The 13,266-nt window shown below is 36.7% G+C and overlaps 1 pseudogene across 1 annotated transcript; it reads left to right on the forward strand.

The window, feature by feature from the left end:
* Nucleotides 1–1,363: 1,363 nt before the first annotated feature.
* Nucleotides 1,364–2,257, forward strand: LOC308438626 (ADP/ATP translocase 2-like; annotated as a pseudogene). Its single transcript has one exon. The product of its transcript is annotated as an ADP/ATP translocase 2-like (transcript).
* Nucleotides 2,258–13,266: the final 11,009 nt, after the last annotated feature.

The following is a 13,266-nucleotide window of genomic DNA, read 5'->3' on the forward strand; positions in this document are numbered from 1 at the left end:
AACATACTCTCTCTTATCTCTCTCTCTCTCTCTCTTTTTTTTTTTTAAGTAAAGGCATTTGAAATCCTCTTCACTCTTGTTATTTTAAAATACACAGTGTGCTATTTTGGGTATAGTCACTGAGCTTCATAATATTATCATTACGAACTTGTAAAAATTTCAAAGGGCAGAAACTGTAAATGTGAAATTGTTTGGAATGTAGCCTCTAAGCAGACTATGTGAGCTATCCTTAAGGCCAGGGAACACATAGCTGGCGTCTGGTAAGAATCTAAAATGCAGACACTATCGTAAAAATGGGGGTTGGGAAATTAGCAATGGGCTTTCAAGTCATTAACATAACTGTACTGATTAGGTACATGGTGGCTGAGTCTTCTCACTTTTTATATATAATTTTAATTTGATAACTATGTAATTGTTTTGTGCATATGTGTGCTTAAGAATGAATGTTCCTGTAATTAGTATTGATTAATTAATATTCATATCTGAGGTTTACTTCATAAAGATGGGGGAGGTAAGAGGCTTGGGGATGTGATTCAGGTATAAAGCAATTGCTTATTATGTACAAACCTTTGGTTTAATCCACTCAATTAAGTGTAAATCAGGACAAATGATAAGGGAGTATCATATGAGGTTAAATTCCCAACTACAGTAGTCAGATGTACTCATCACCTTCATTTCTATGAGATCCAGGACATTAGAAAATAGATATTATAGAATATTAGGTGAAAATGTGTTTATTATTTTTTAAGCACTAACTACCACACAGCCAGGGAATTTTGATTTGGAGCTTACTGCTTTGGTTTGAAGTTTTCATAGAACATTTACTTTTATTACATAATATCCTGTACCGCACAGATCTTTAAGTATGTGTTTTTTTTTTTTTTTTTTTAACATTAAGACATGAGAATGAAAAGTAGCCTGCTCTTTGTCTAAATGAGTGCATTATGATTTGAGGTCCTCAAGCTTTAGGAAGGCCATTCTTGTGCTCTGGTGAATTTAGACTCGATTCCCATCCATGGCCTGAATGTGCCATAGGACCCACTACTGCTGCAACTCTGTTATATGTAACTAAACAGCAGCTTTAAAGGATCAGTTAAAGGTGTGGTCAGCAAGTAAAGATATGCTTGAGGCAAAGAAAGTCAGCAGAAACTAATGCCTGATTCGTACACCGAAAGAACAATGTGTCAAAAAACGTAAACAATGTTCACAAGTTTGGAAATGGACGGGGATTTTTTTTTTTCTATTTCCTTTCTGTAACTTGGACGTATGCAAAGAAAATGACGGCCAGAGTCTGGATGTCAAACTGGTTGTCAAACCTGTCCTGTCCCCCCACTCGCCTGCCTCTTCTATTTTTGTTTTCAACATGACAGATGCCGCTGCTGTGTCTTTCACCGAGGACTTCTTGGCCGGTGGAGTGTCCACAGCCATCTCCAAGATGGAGGAAGCACCCATGGAGCGGGTCAAGCTGCTGCTGCAAGTGCAGTATGCCATCAAGAAAATCACGGCAGATAAACAATACACAGGCATTATAGACTGCGTGGTTCGTATCCCCAAGGAACAAGGAGTCCTGTCTTTCTGGCGTGGTAACCTGGCTAATGCCATCAGATACTTCCCCACCCAGGCTCGCAACTTTGCCTTCAAAGATAAACACAAGCAGATCTTTTTGGGTGGTGTGGACAAGAGGACCCAGTTTTGGCGCTATTTTGCAGGGAACCTGGCATCAGGTGGTGCCACTAGGGCCACATCTTTATGCTTTGTGTACCTTCTTGATTTTGCCCGTACCCATCTAGCAGCTGATGTGGGCAAAGCCGGAGCAGAAAGGTAATTCAAAGGTCTTGGTGACTGCCTGCTTAAGATCTACAAATCTGATTAAGAGCCTGTACCAAGGCTTTAATGTGTCAGTACAGGATATTATCATCTACTGAGGTGCCTACTTCGGTATCTATGACACTGCAAAGGGAATGCTCCCAGACCCATGAATACCCACATCTTCATCAGCTGGATGATTGCATAGTCTGTCACTGCTGTTTCTGGCCTGATTTCTTATCCTTTTGACACGGTTAACGGTCACAAGATGATGCAGTCTGGACGCAAAGGAACTGATATCATGTATACAGGCACGCTTGACTGCTGGCAGAAGCTCACTCTAGATGAAGGAAGCAAGGCCTTTTTCAAGGGTGCATGGTGCAGCGTTCTCAGAGGCATGTATGGTGCCTCTGTGCTTGTCTTGTATGATGAGATCAAGAAGTACACATAATTATGTCCTAGGTGATATACCTGAAAACAGGCAGGTTGTATTAATATACCACATTCCTGAACATTCTGGACAGATTCTCTGGGCTTCTCTGTTGTCAACGGCGACTATTTACCAGTTGAAAAGTGGAAAGCAATGATATTCATCTGACCAGTGTTCTCCTAAAGCCATTTCCATAATGACAATAATGATCGGACTCAATTATATTTTTTTATTTCAGTCACTCCTGATAATAAAAATATGAAGAAATAAAAATATCCAAAACCAAAATAAAAGAAAAGAAAAGAAAAAAAGAAAAAAAAAAAAGGATTTCTACCTTTAATTAATGTGAGACTTGAGAAGTGATAGGACAATAAATAGGACAATAAATGTAGCCACAACCAAACACAGAATATATATATATATATATATATATATATATATATATATATATATATATATATAATCAATGACATGGCAGAGAGAAACCCCACAGTGGGAAAATCAGTTTGAAAGGAGGTGATATCTATACCGGGTCTGTATAATGACTTAATGTAAGGGACAGACAAGAAAAATAATTTGATATAATAATGCTGGCCTTATTCCACTTGCTCTTTTATAGAAAAATACCTTATATAGAGTCATGTATCATTCAGTGAAATTTATTTTGTACAATTCTGAAGAATAGGAGATTTTAGTACTGGCAGATGCAGAGTTCGGGAAGGATTTTTTTTCCCTGAAAATCAAGAAGTCTTTTTGTACAATCTCACAAAGTAGAAGTAGTAAATAATAAGCTCCCTTGCGTCATTTTGGGGGTGTGTGTGGCTACTATTCAGTCATGAGGGCTTCATTATAGATATATCTCTCTAGGAACAATTGTGCCACTATTGTACCAATGGGAATGCAACCTGCTTTGTAAATAAAACACATACCTAGCATGACTCTCAGAGATAGGAACCTCTATTGGTTGCAGTCCATAGCAAAGATCCTCCTATTTTGTTGTTAGTAGGGAAGACAATAACTTATCTTCTATGCTTTCATCTTTATTTCCATGGGTTGATGAATTTCACAACTATCATAAGTGACGTTTCTTTTGCCAATAGATAGTGATTATCATGAAGACAACTGGTCAATATAAAAAGAATAGGGACCATCAGAGTGAACAGTCCTAAATTTGACATTTATATTATTAATTATCACAGAAGAATGGGTAGAAAGAATATAACAATTATAGTTACCAAATCACTTCAACAAGTGCTTTTTAGATGTGAAAAAGGAGTTGTACATATAAACTTAGAGCAGCTTTGATGCTATGCCCAATATTTCAATAAAATCAACAATCAAAAGATCACTACCAACTGAGGGGAGCTCTGCTTTTAAGAAGCTATTGGCAATCCATACCTAGTAAAAAAGGAAGAGAAGGACCTTCAGAGGTTATTCTGGATCTAGCCAATGCTTTCTTACTGGCAGCACAGGAGAAACAGTGTGTTATAAACACGAACAAACAAACAAACCAGCACATGGAAGTGAGAGAAGAGTGTATGGTAGGGGAAGAATCCGAAGGAAGGGAATGAGGAACAGATTTGATAAGAATACATTATAGGAATGTATAAAAATCCCAAACAAAAAAAATTGCAAGGTTAGAGCATATATTTTGGGTGGGTATATTGGAAATTGAACAGAGCAAAGAGCATGACAATAGTAAGAAAATAGCACAGCCTAAACTCATTCAAGGTAAATAACTGTTCAGCCAGATTTCCAAAGAAAAGCATCCTTTATCAACAAGACAGAAATGAAAATTAAAACGAAATAGGAAATGACCACTAGTTAAATATTTAATTATACATGATAAGTTCATTTATAATTTATTCACTTTACCACTTGATATCAGCCCCCTCTTTCCTCCCATTTCCACTCTTATATATGCTCCCCATTACACTTGCCCTTTTTCTTAGAGAAGTGCAGAACCCACCCCCCACAATCATGGGTACCAACACACCATGGTTCATCGGTTACAGCAGGACTGAGCATGGCATCTCCCAGTGAAGCCAGACAAGGCTACCTAGCTATGGTAAAGGGATCCAACAGCCCACAAAAGAGTCCCAGATAACACCCTGCTTCAATCATTAGGCAACTTAGATGAAGAACAATTTGCACGTAGCTACATATGTGTAAGAGCCTGGATCTAGCCCATGCATGCTCTTTGGTTGATGGTTCTGTCTCTATGAGCAATCATAGGTCCTGGTTAGTTTACTCTGTGGGTCTTCTCATGTTGACCTTGACCCTTCCAGTTCCTCAATCCTTCTCCACAGTCTTTTACACAACTCCCTGAGCTCTATCTAGTGGGTATCTCCATCTGTCTCAATCAGCTTCTTGATGAATCCTTTCAGAAGACAGTTATGCTAGGCTTCTGTCTGCAAGCATAGTAGACTATCATTAATAGTATCAAGGGTTGACTTTCTCCCATGGGATGGGCCAGTCATTGGTTTGACCATTACCTCAATCTCTGCTCCATCTTTACCCCTGGACTTCTAGGCAGGACATATTTTGGGTAAAGGTTCTTGTGGCCGGGTTGTTGCCCTTATTTCTTCACTGAAAGTTTTGCATGGCTATTGAAGGTGGCCTCTTCAGGCTTTATATCCTCTGCTGCTAGGAATCTCAGATAGAGTCACTTTCAAAGATGCCTAAGAATGTCTCAGTCACAAAGTTGTCTCCCACTGATTTTTGTTTTCTCTCCCACCTCTTCCTCCCTTCCTACCCTTGATCTCCACCCTTTTCCCCTCGCCATCTTTTCTCTCATCCACTTCCCACCCCCACCTCCATCCACTTAGAAGTTATTTTCATTTCCCACTCTTAGTGAAATTCAGTCATCCTCTCCTGAGCCTTTCTTTAGGTTATTTGGCTATGTGGAAAGTGGCATGATTAACATCCACTTACAAGTGAGTACATACTGTGCGTGTCTTTCTGATTTAAGGTTATTTCATTTAGTGTGTTGTTTTCTAGTTTATTCTTGAATGTTCTACATATGTATTTATATGGTGTATATATAAATATACACATGCACACATATACACACCTATATTTATGAGATCCACTTCTTTTCAGGATTATATAGGAAAAAAAATGCACTCAGAGAGGCAGAGTGAATTTTTCAGATCACCCAGCACCAGTTTCTGCCCCTACCTCTCTTTACCCAACATGGATGCTTTTAGCCTGAAACTTCTGTAATTTTGAAATGCACTTTAATGTGGAGTAAAATGGGCAGAGACAGAGATCAGCATTATATGCTTTATATAAAACCATAGCACTGGCCACCTTTGGAGTTCTGAGGTGCTAGGCACCATAGGGAGTCTGAGAAATTACAAAGATTATAAAATGGATCCCCAGGTGTCCTCACTTACTGCTCTAATGGATCTCCCAGAAGAGCCTGATGTCTTCTATTCTAAGAGACAGATATTCACCCTGAACTTGTAAAGAGCAATTTATAAAACGTGAACCCCCCAAAAAACATAATAAAATCAAACCTCCTACTATTTGAAGCTGATGGTTGAACAAACTAGGACAGAAAGTGCTTTATTAACATTCTTTAATTTTCCAAAAGGAATACACAGTTTCATCCTATTTATAATAAAAGTCACTGACATAACAAAAGCATCTCATCACATCAGCAGTCATTCCTACAAATAGAACATTGACGCTTTAGATATTAACATGTGTTATAAATGTCATTGATATATTAAGACTGTTCAGACTCTCTATCTAAAAATAGTCGGAAAGCCATAGGGATGAGGGAAGGGTACAGGAAGAACCATTTCAGTCAGAAAAAGAGAAACTTATTCTTGCAAAAGGAATCCTTATATATGTGAGCCATGCAGGGAAACACCTGAAGCTGTTTCTTGGTTTGTTTGAATTTGAGTCACTAGCTGAGCATAAAGCAGATAAGGAAGAACACTGGGAAAGAAAGAAAGAGAATAGAAAACAGTGAAGAGGAGAAGGGAGAACAAGACACCATTAGGAAAAGAGAAAAGTGAGAGGAAGCAAATTATTAAATAACGTTAGCATAATAAGGCTTAGAACTTACATTCTCCAAGCAAACATTTCTCTTTCATGGTATCGTGTGGGATATTGAGTCACTGGAATGTTAGAGAGTTTATCTGGGGTTAGTGTTTCTTGCTTAAAAACTTTGTAAATTGATGAGAAAAATCGATATTGTATTTTCCAAAGATGAGCAGAAGGCTTTGTGGGTCATGAAAACGTACTGTCAATGGTTGAATATAAGAATTAAGAAGAAGTGCAGCAGAGACTGGTCTAAATCAAAGAGAGAGTGAAGATGTGGTCTCAGCTCTTTCAAGGACCTGCTTTGGAGAACTCATTTGTTTTTACAGGATCCTACTTCTGAAAGGTTTGTTCCAGTCCTTGGTAGTGTCATAAGCTGGGGACAAGTGTTTAACTCATGTGGCTTTGTGTACCCTTAAAAATCAGATTTGTGACAAAAGCCCATTGCAATAAAATGTGACAGAGCAATGATGAACAACACAGAGTACTCAGTGCCAACCTTTACCTCTTCCCATTTTTATGACTTTGGGCAATAGACACAACTCTTTTAACTGTCTTGTTCTCTTAAGTAGAAATACAAAAGACATTAACAGCAAAAAAGAAACACCCCCACAAACCCAAAACAAACAAAAAGTAAAACCTCAACACCTTATCTAATATCTTTGCTGTCATCAAGTTCTGAGATTTAATGAAATAAAAAATAGTAGTCAAATATCAGATCCTCAGTGTGAAGAGTCACCTATTAGCAACTTAGCTGCATCCCTGTAGACACAATTGCATCTGCAGAATACTTACCACCCCTTAAACATCATGCAGGCTTCTCCTGATGACTATATGCATGAGACACTGCTTCAATACTTTAGTCCAGTTCCTGGCCGTCTTTTCCTCAATCCATGACTGATGGTAATTGAGAAGTATCTTCTATGGTTTAGGTTTTGTTTTGTTAGCAATGTTGCAGTAAATGTCATAACCTAAACATTTGAAAGCCTGCTGAATTCTATCACTTGATCAGTCTGTTTGTTGTATGAAGGCCTGCTGGGTTGCACGATATTCTTTGAAAAGTTGCAGGGAAGATTCCCATCAGGCCCTTTGATTGGAATTTTCCTGACTGAGCTCCCAAGGCAGTTCCTTCAGGAAATATTAATCTGGTTGCCTTCTATGTTTTAAAGGTAAGCTCAAGCAGATTTCTGGCATAGAGAATAAAAAGAGACACTGTAGAGATATTAAGATATTAAAGGCAACCCAAATAAACAAATTGAAATTACCTTCCACATTAACAGACCTTTGTTAGAATGTATGTTACTTCTTTATAAATATTTATCACATACTGGATGCTCTCAAAGCATTTTGAAAAGGATGATTGAGCCTTATAATCCACTGGGGATTAATAATACCTTGGTTATTATGAGAAAATTATTAAGTGTATCTCTTCCTCATGTGATCTTTTGTTTAACTCTCTATTATAATAGCAACCATAGATACTATCAGAAGTTTCTGATTTTCTTCTTAGCTGCTCAGGCCCCTGGGCTTAAAGAAGTTTGTGAAAATTTTCTTCTTCAAAATATTATAAAATATACCCATGGAAACTTGGGTGTGCAGAAGTGACACTGAGAAAACCAAAGGAAAACAATAAATGGGAAGGGGAAAAATTCTGACATTTATTTCTAGACTGAATAATGTATTCAAATGTTTCATTTTGATTGAAAAGAGTTTAGGGAGAAAACAGGTGTGGCCAGAGGAATAAGAAAGTTAGAAGAAACATAACCCTCAGGAGATTGGCATTGTAATCTAGAATGTTGTTGCTCAGCAAGGCTTAGTTCTAAAGTTCACCACTAAATTATGTGAGGGATGCTTGTAGAGGTGTCCCAGGTGAACTTGCAACATCTATAATAGAATGTTTCCTGTGTAGAATGATTCTTCCACTTCAGGATTTATTGGAAGCCATTTGATTTACTTCTGTGTCTCTTTTTAAAGGATCTACTTATTTAATTCTCCATCAGGTTTTTCACAGTTATTTTTAAAGTACAGTGTAAATCTCAGTAGATACTTTCCTGCAACCATCAAAACATTTCCTTCCTATCAGAAAATCACATTTAAAACAATGAAGTCTGGTCAATCTCCACAATTAGCATGCTACAGACAATGTATTAATGCTGTAGAACAAAGCATGTTTCATCATATCCTACAAGAGTGCTTTTGAAAATATATGTATAACATCTGCAAGGCCTATTCTGAATCTCTCATATATTATAAAAGTGTTCTTTTAAAAGTAATTATTTTGATATTGGACAAAATGTACAGCAAATACTTCCATAAATCATTTTAAATAGCTTACAGAGTTAAGAACCGTGTTAATTCAATTTTAATAATTGGTAATTTAATTTTAATAGCACTAAAATAAGTTGCCGGATTCAAATACAAAGTGCCAGAATATTTGTTATCATTTGGTAAAAGAGTTTGAATACATGAGATAAGGAAAATGCAGGGGGAAAGGTAATAATCTGAAGCATTGTCATCTCAGTGACTATCCAAACAAAGCCCAAAATGATGCCAATGTGTGGTAAGGAATACTGTAAATTTCATGGCAAAGGAAATTCAGATAAAGTAGAGGGCAAAGGAAAGGAAGGAGAAAAGGGCCCAGGACAGGGAAGACAGAGAAGTAGACCACCTGGGGCATGTGAATGCATGTGAGTATTTTTCTATTTAAAGATGAGAAAGAATTTCAAAAGATAATGTATCCATGATGAGCTGCTGGTAGAGGAGTTTCTATGGACATATCAAAACCAATACTGAGAAATATATACAGTCTTGGCCCAATCAAGAGCAGGAAGTAAGCAGTGTATTTAATTGTCTACTATAATGAACAGGCTTCATTACACAAGAGTTGGTTCCTTTCCCAGTTTTGTAACTTACTAAATATATGGCCCTAGACCAGGGATTTTAATTTCCCTCTATCTCAGTTCCTTCATATGTAATATGAGAATTATGATTCCTTTGATCATAGAGAGTGAGGGGATTGAAACAATACGTACTGAAAGTTCAGCACAGCATCTCTTCAGAGTAAGGGGTGGTTGTACTGTTATTGTTGTTATTTACTATAATTCCCCCTCTGGGAAAACAACAGCTTAATATTTACCAATAACACCATTTGTATTTCTTCCCTTTGCCCCAGGAAACTTCTTTCTGGCAATGGATCCCAAGAAAATAATTCAGCAAAAGTAAAGCTTAGAGCTCAATGATGTTCACTATACCATTAGCTGTAATTGAAAAAAAAAAAGGAACAACTTAAATGTCCATCAATAGGGGAATAATTTATAGGAAATTATGATATATCAAAGCAATAGGATATTATGCTACCATTACAGCAATAATTATGTCAGTGTAGCATCTGAACAAATGCTTCCAATATAATGTTAGGTAAAGCAAAAATGGAATATCTATCTAGTGCTATTGTAGCTTTATGAAATCATGCATATATATGGGCATCTAATGGCATCTTATGAGCAAAAATGATATAATTATGTATAAGTATGCATTTAAAATTTTCCTGCTTACAATTTGTTTCTTATTATTGTTTTAAGACTGTCTGTTTACTAATAAGAGCACAGAGAAGATGACTAAATAGACATTCTTACTAAAAACTCATATCAGTGAATTAGTGATAAAAATAAATTTGTTTATAGGCATGCATATAAGAGCTTTGGGATATTTGTTTGGTCAATATTTGAAAATAATAAGTGAACAGGTAATACTTACAAAATTTGCACCATGGGTTTGGTACTCACCACAGTGGCTACTTTATACAATACATTGACATTATTTTATACAACTCTATTTCAATTAAATCTGTGATGCAGCATGTTTAAGCACTTGGCTGTATAAACGCAGCCTTCATGGATTTTTCAGTTTTGGATACCTACAACTATCACTCCTAATCAGTGCAAACAATCTTTTCCACAAAAGCTTACATGCTCTGGATGTATAAATATGCCTTTTAATATTCTGATGTTTCAGCATGAATTTTAGAACTCAATTTCAGACAACAACCCCACGTGTTTATATCAAAACTACCCCCTTAATCCCCAACTGCCTACCTGCCAATTTCTCCAGTGTGATCACCCCAGTGCCCTCAAACTTATCCTCTATTTTTAAAACTATCTAATCTGCTGAATTTAATTAGTGTTGTCCATATGCATGTGGATGTATGGGTGACCACTTCAACATGGGCAACATCACCTGCCCACAATACCTGTGGCACCTCATTCATGAAGATACTGACCCTGAGGAGCTGACAATTAATAAGCTCCTCCATGAGGCGTTTAAGGCCTTGTGGTCTGTTTAAATTTTTATGCTGATTTCACTCTAAACTGGTTTGAAATTGTACAGGCACCCATGACCATTGAAAGTTCATCAGTGTAAAAGCATCTAATGTCTAGAAGAAGGTATCTTACAGCAATACCTACCCTTAGAGATTTAACTTTCCGGGTGCTATTACCTGAGGTTTTCAAGAAGAAATATATTGTAGATTTCCCATATGAGGATGGACACTGGACAGTCATTTACTCTGTGTACTTTGAGATTACATAATTCTCTAAAATTTTTAATTTATGCTTTGAAGTTAGTGCCCAAAGCAAAGAAAGAATACTAAAAACAGCAAGAGAAAAAGGTCATGTAACATATAAAAGCAGACTAATTAGAATCACACTCGACTTCTCAACAAAGACTATGAAAGCTAGAAGGTCCTAGACAGACATCATGTAGACCCTAAGAGAACACAAGTGTCAGCCCAAGCTGCTATACCCAGCAAAACTTTCAATTGCCATAGATGGAGAGACCAAGATATTTCAGGATAAAACTAAATTTACACGATATCTAACCACAAACCCAGCACTACAATGAATTATATGTGGAAAACCCAATACAAGGAGGGAAACTACATCCTAGTAAAAACAATAAAATACCTAAGCAGGAAAACCAAAACAAGAAAGACACAAAGACACAATTTTACCTCTAAAAGCAAAAAATAGCAGTAAACATTAACAACTATTCCTTAATATCTGTTAACATGATAGACTCAATTCCCCCAATTAAAAAAACATAGGCTATCAGAATGGATACATAAACAGAATCCAGCATTACGTTGCATACAGAAAACTCATCCCAGAAACAAAGAAAGATACTACCTCAAAGTAAAAGGTTGGGAAAAACCTTCCATGCAAATGGCTCCAAGAAGCAAGCTGGGGTGGCCATTCCAATATCGAATAAAGTAGATTTTCAAACAAAAGTTGTCAAAAAAGATAAGGAAGGACAATTTTTACTCAAAAAGGGAAATTTGTGAGGAGAAACTCTAAATCCTTAACATATATGCTCCAAATGCAAGAACGCCAATATTCCTAAAAAACACCCTACTAAAGTTCAAAAAATGCATTGCACCCCACACAATAATAGTGGGAGAACTTAATACTCCACTCTCATCAATGAAAAGATCATGAAAATAGAAACTGAACAAGGATGCAGTGAAACTAGCAGAAGTTATGAACAAATTGGAATTAATAGACATCTTCAGAACATTACAGCCTAAAAGAAAGGAATATGCCTTCTTCTCAGCATATCACAACACCTTCTCCAAAATTGGCCATGAATTGATCTCAAAATAAGCCTCAATATATATAAGAAGATTGAAATACTTCCATGCATCCTATCAGATCACCATGGTCTAAGGCTGGATTTTAATAACAACAAAGACAAAAAAAGCCCATATACACGTGGAAACTAAACAATGCTCTATTAAATGATAGCATGGTCAAAGAAGAAATAAAGAAAGAAATTAAGGATTTTCTGGAATTTAATGAAAATGAAAACACAACATACCTAAACCTATGGGATGCAATGAAAGCAGCACTGAGAGGAAAACTCACAGCCCTGAGCGCTTGCAAAAAGAAACTGGAGAGAGCATGCACTAGCAACTTTACAGCACAGTTGAAAACTCTAGAACAAAGGGAAGCAGACATACCCAAGAGGATTAGATGCCAAGAAATAATCAAACTCAGAGCAGAAATTGACCAAATAGAAACAAAAAGAATCATTCAAAGAATCAACAAAACCAAGAGCTGGTTCTTTGAGAAAATTAACATGATTGATAAACCCTTAGGCAGACTAACTGGAGCACAAAGAGAGAGTATCCAAATTAACAAAATCAGAAAGAAAAGTGGAGACATAACAACTGAAACTGAGGAAAGTCAAGAAATCATCAGATCCTACTACAAAAGCCTACACTCCACAAAGTTGGAAAACCTGGAGGAAATGGATGAATTCCTAGGCAGATACAAGATCCTAAAGTTAAACCAGGATCAGGTAAACCATCTAAATAATCCCATAACACCTAAAGAAATATAAGCAGTCATCAAAAGCCTCCCGTCCAAAAAAGCCCAGGTCCAAATGGGTTCAGTGCAGAATTCTATCAGAGATTTATTGACAATCTAATACCAATACTCTCAAAACTATTCCACAAAATAGAGGCAGATAGAACACTATCTTACTCATTTTTCGAGGCCACAATACCCCTCGTTCCTAAACCACACAAATACCTTACAAGGAAAGAGAACTTCAGACCAATCTCAATTATGAACATTGATGCAAAAATACTCAAGAAATCCTTGCAACCTGAATCCAAAAAAAAACATCAAAGCAATTATTCACCATGATCAAGTAGGCTTCATCCCTGTGAAGCAGGGATGGTTTAATATACAGAAATCCATCAACATAGTCAGCCATATAAACAAATTCAAAGAAAAAAATCACAAGGTCATCTATCTAGATACTGAGAAAGCATTTGACAAAATTCAACACCCCTTCATGTTAAAAGACTTGGAAAGAACAGGAATCCAAGGCCCATACCTAAACATGATAAAAGCAATATACAGCAAACCAATAGCCAACAACAAACTTAATGGTGAGAAACTTGAAACAATCTCACT

This window comes from Micromys minutus (assembly GCF_963924665.1).
Source record: "Micromys minutus genome assembly, chromosome: 28".
Classification (NCBI taxonomy): domain Eukaryota; kingdom Metazoa; phylum Chordata; class Mammalia; order Rodentia; family Muridae; genus Micromys; species Micromys minutus.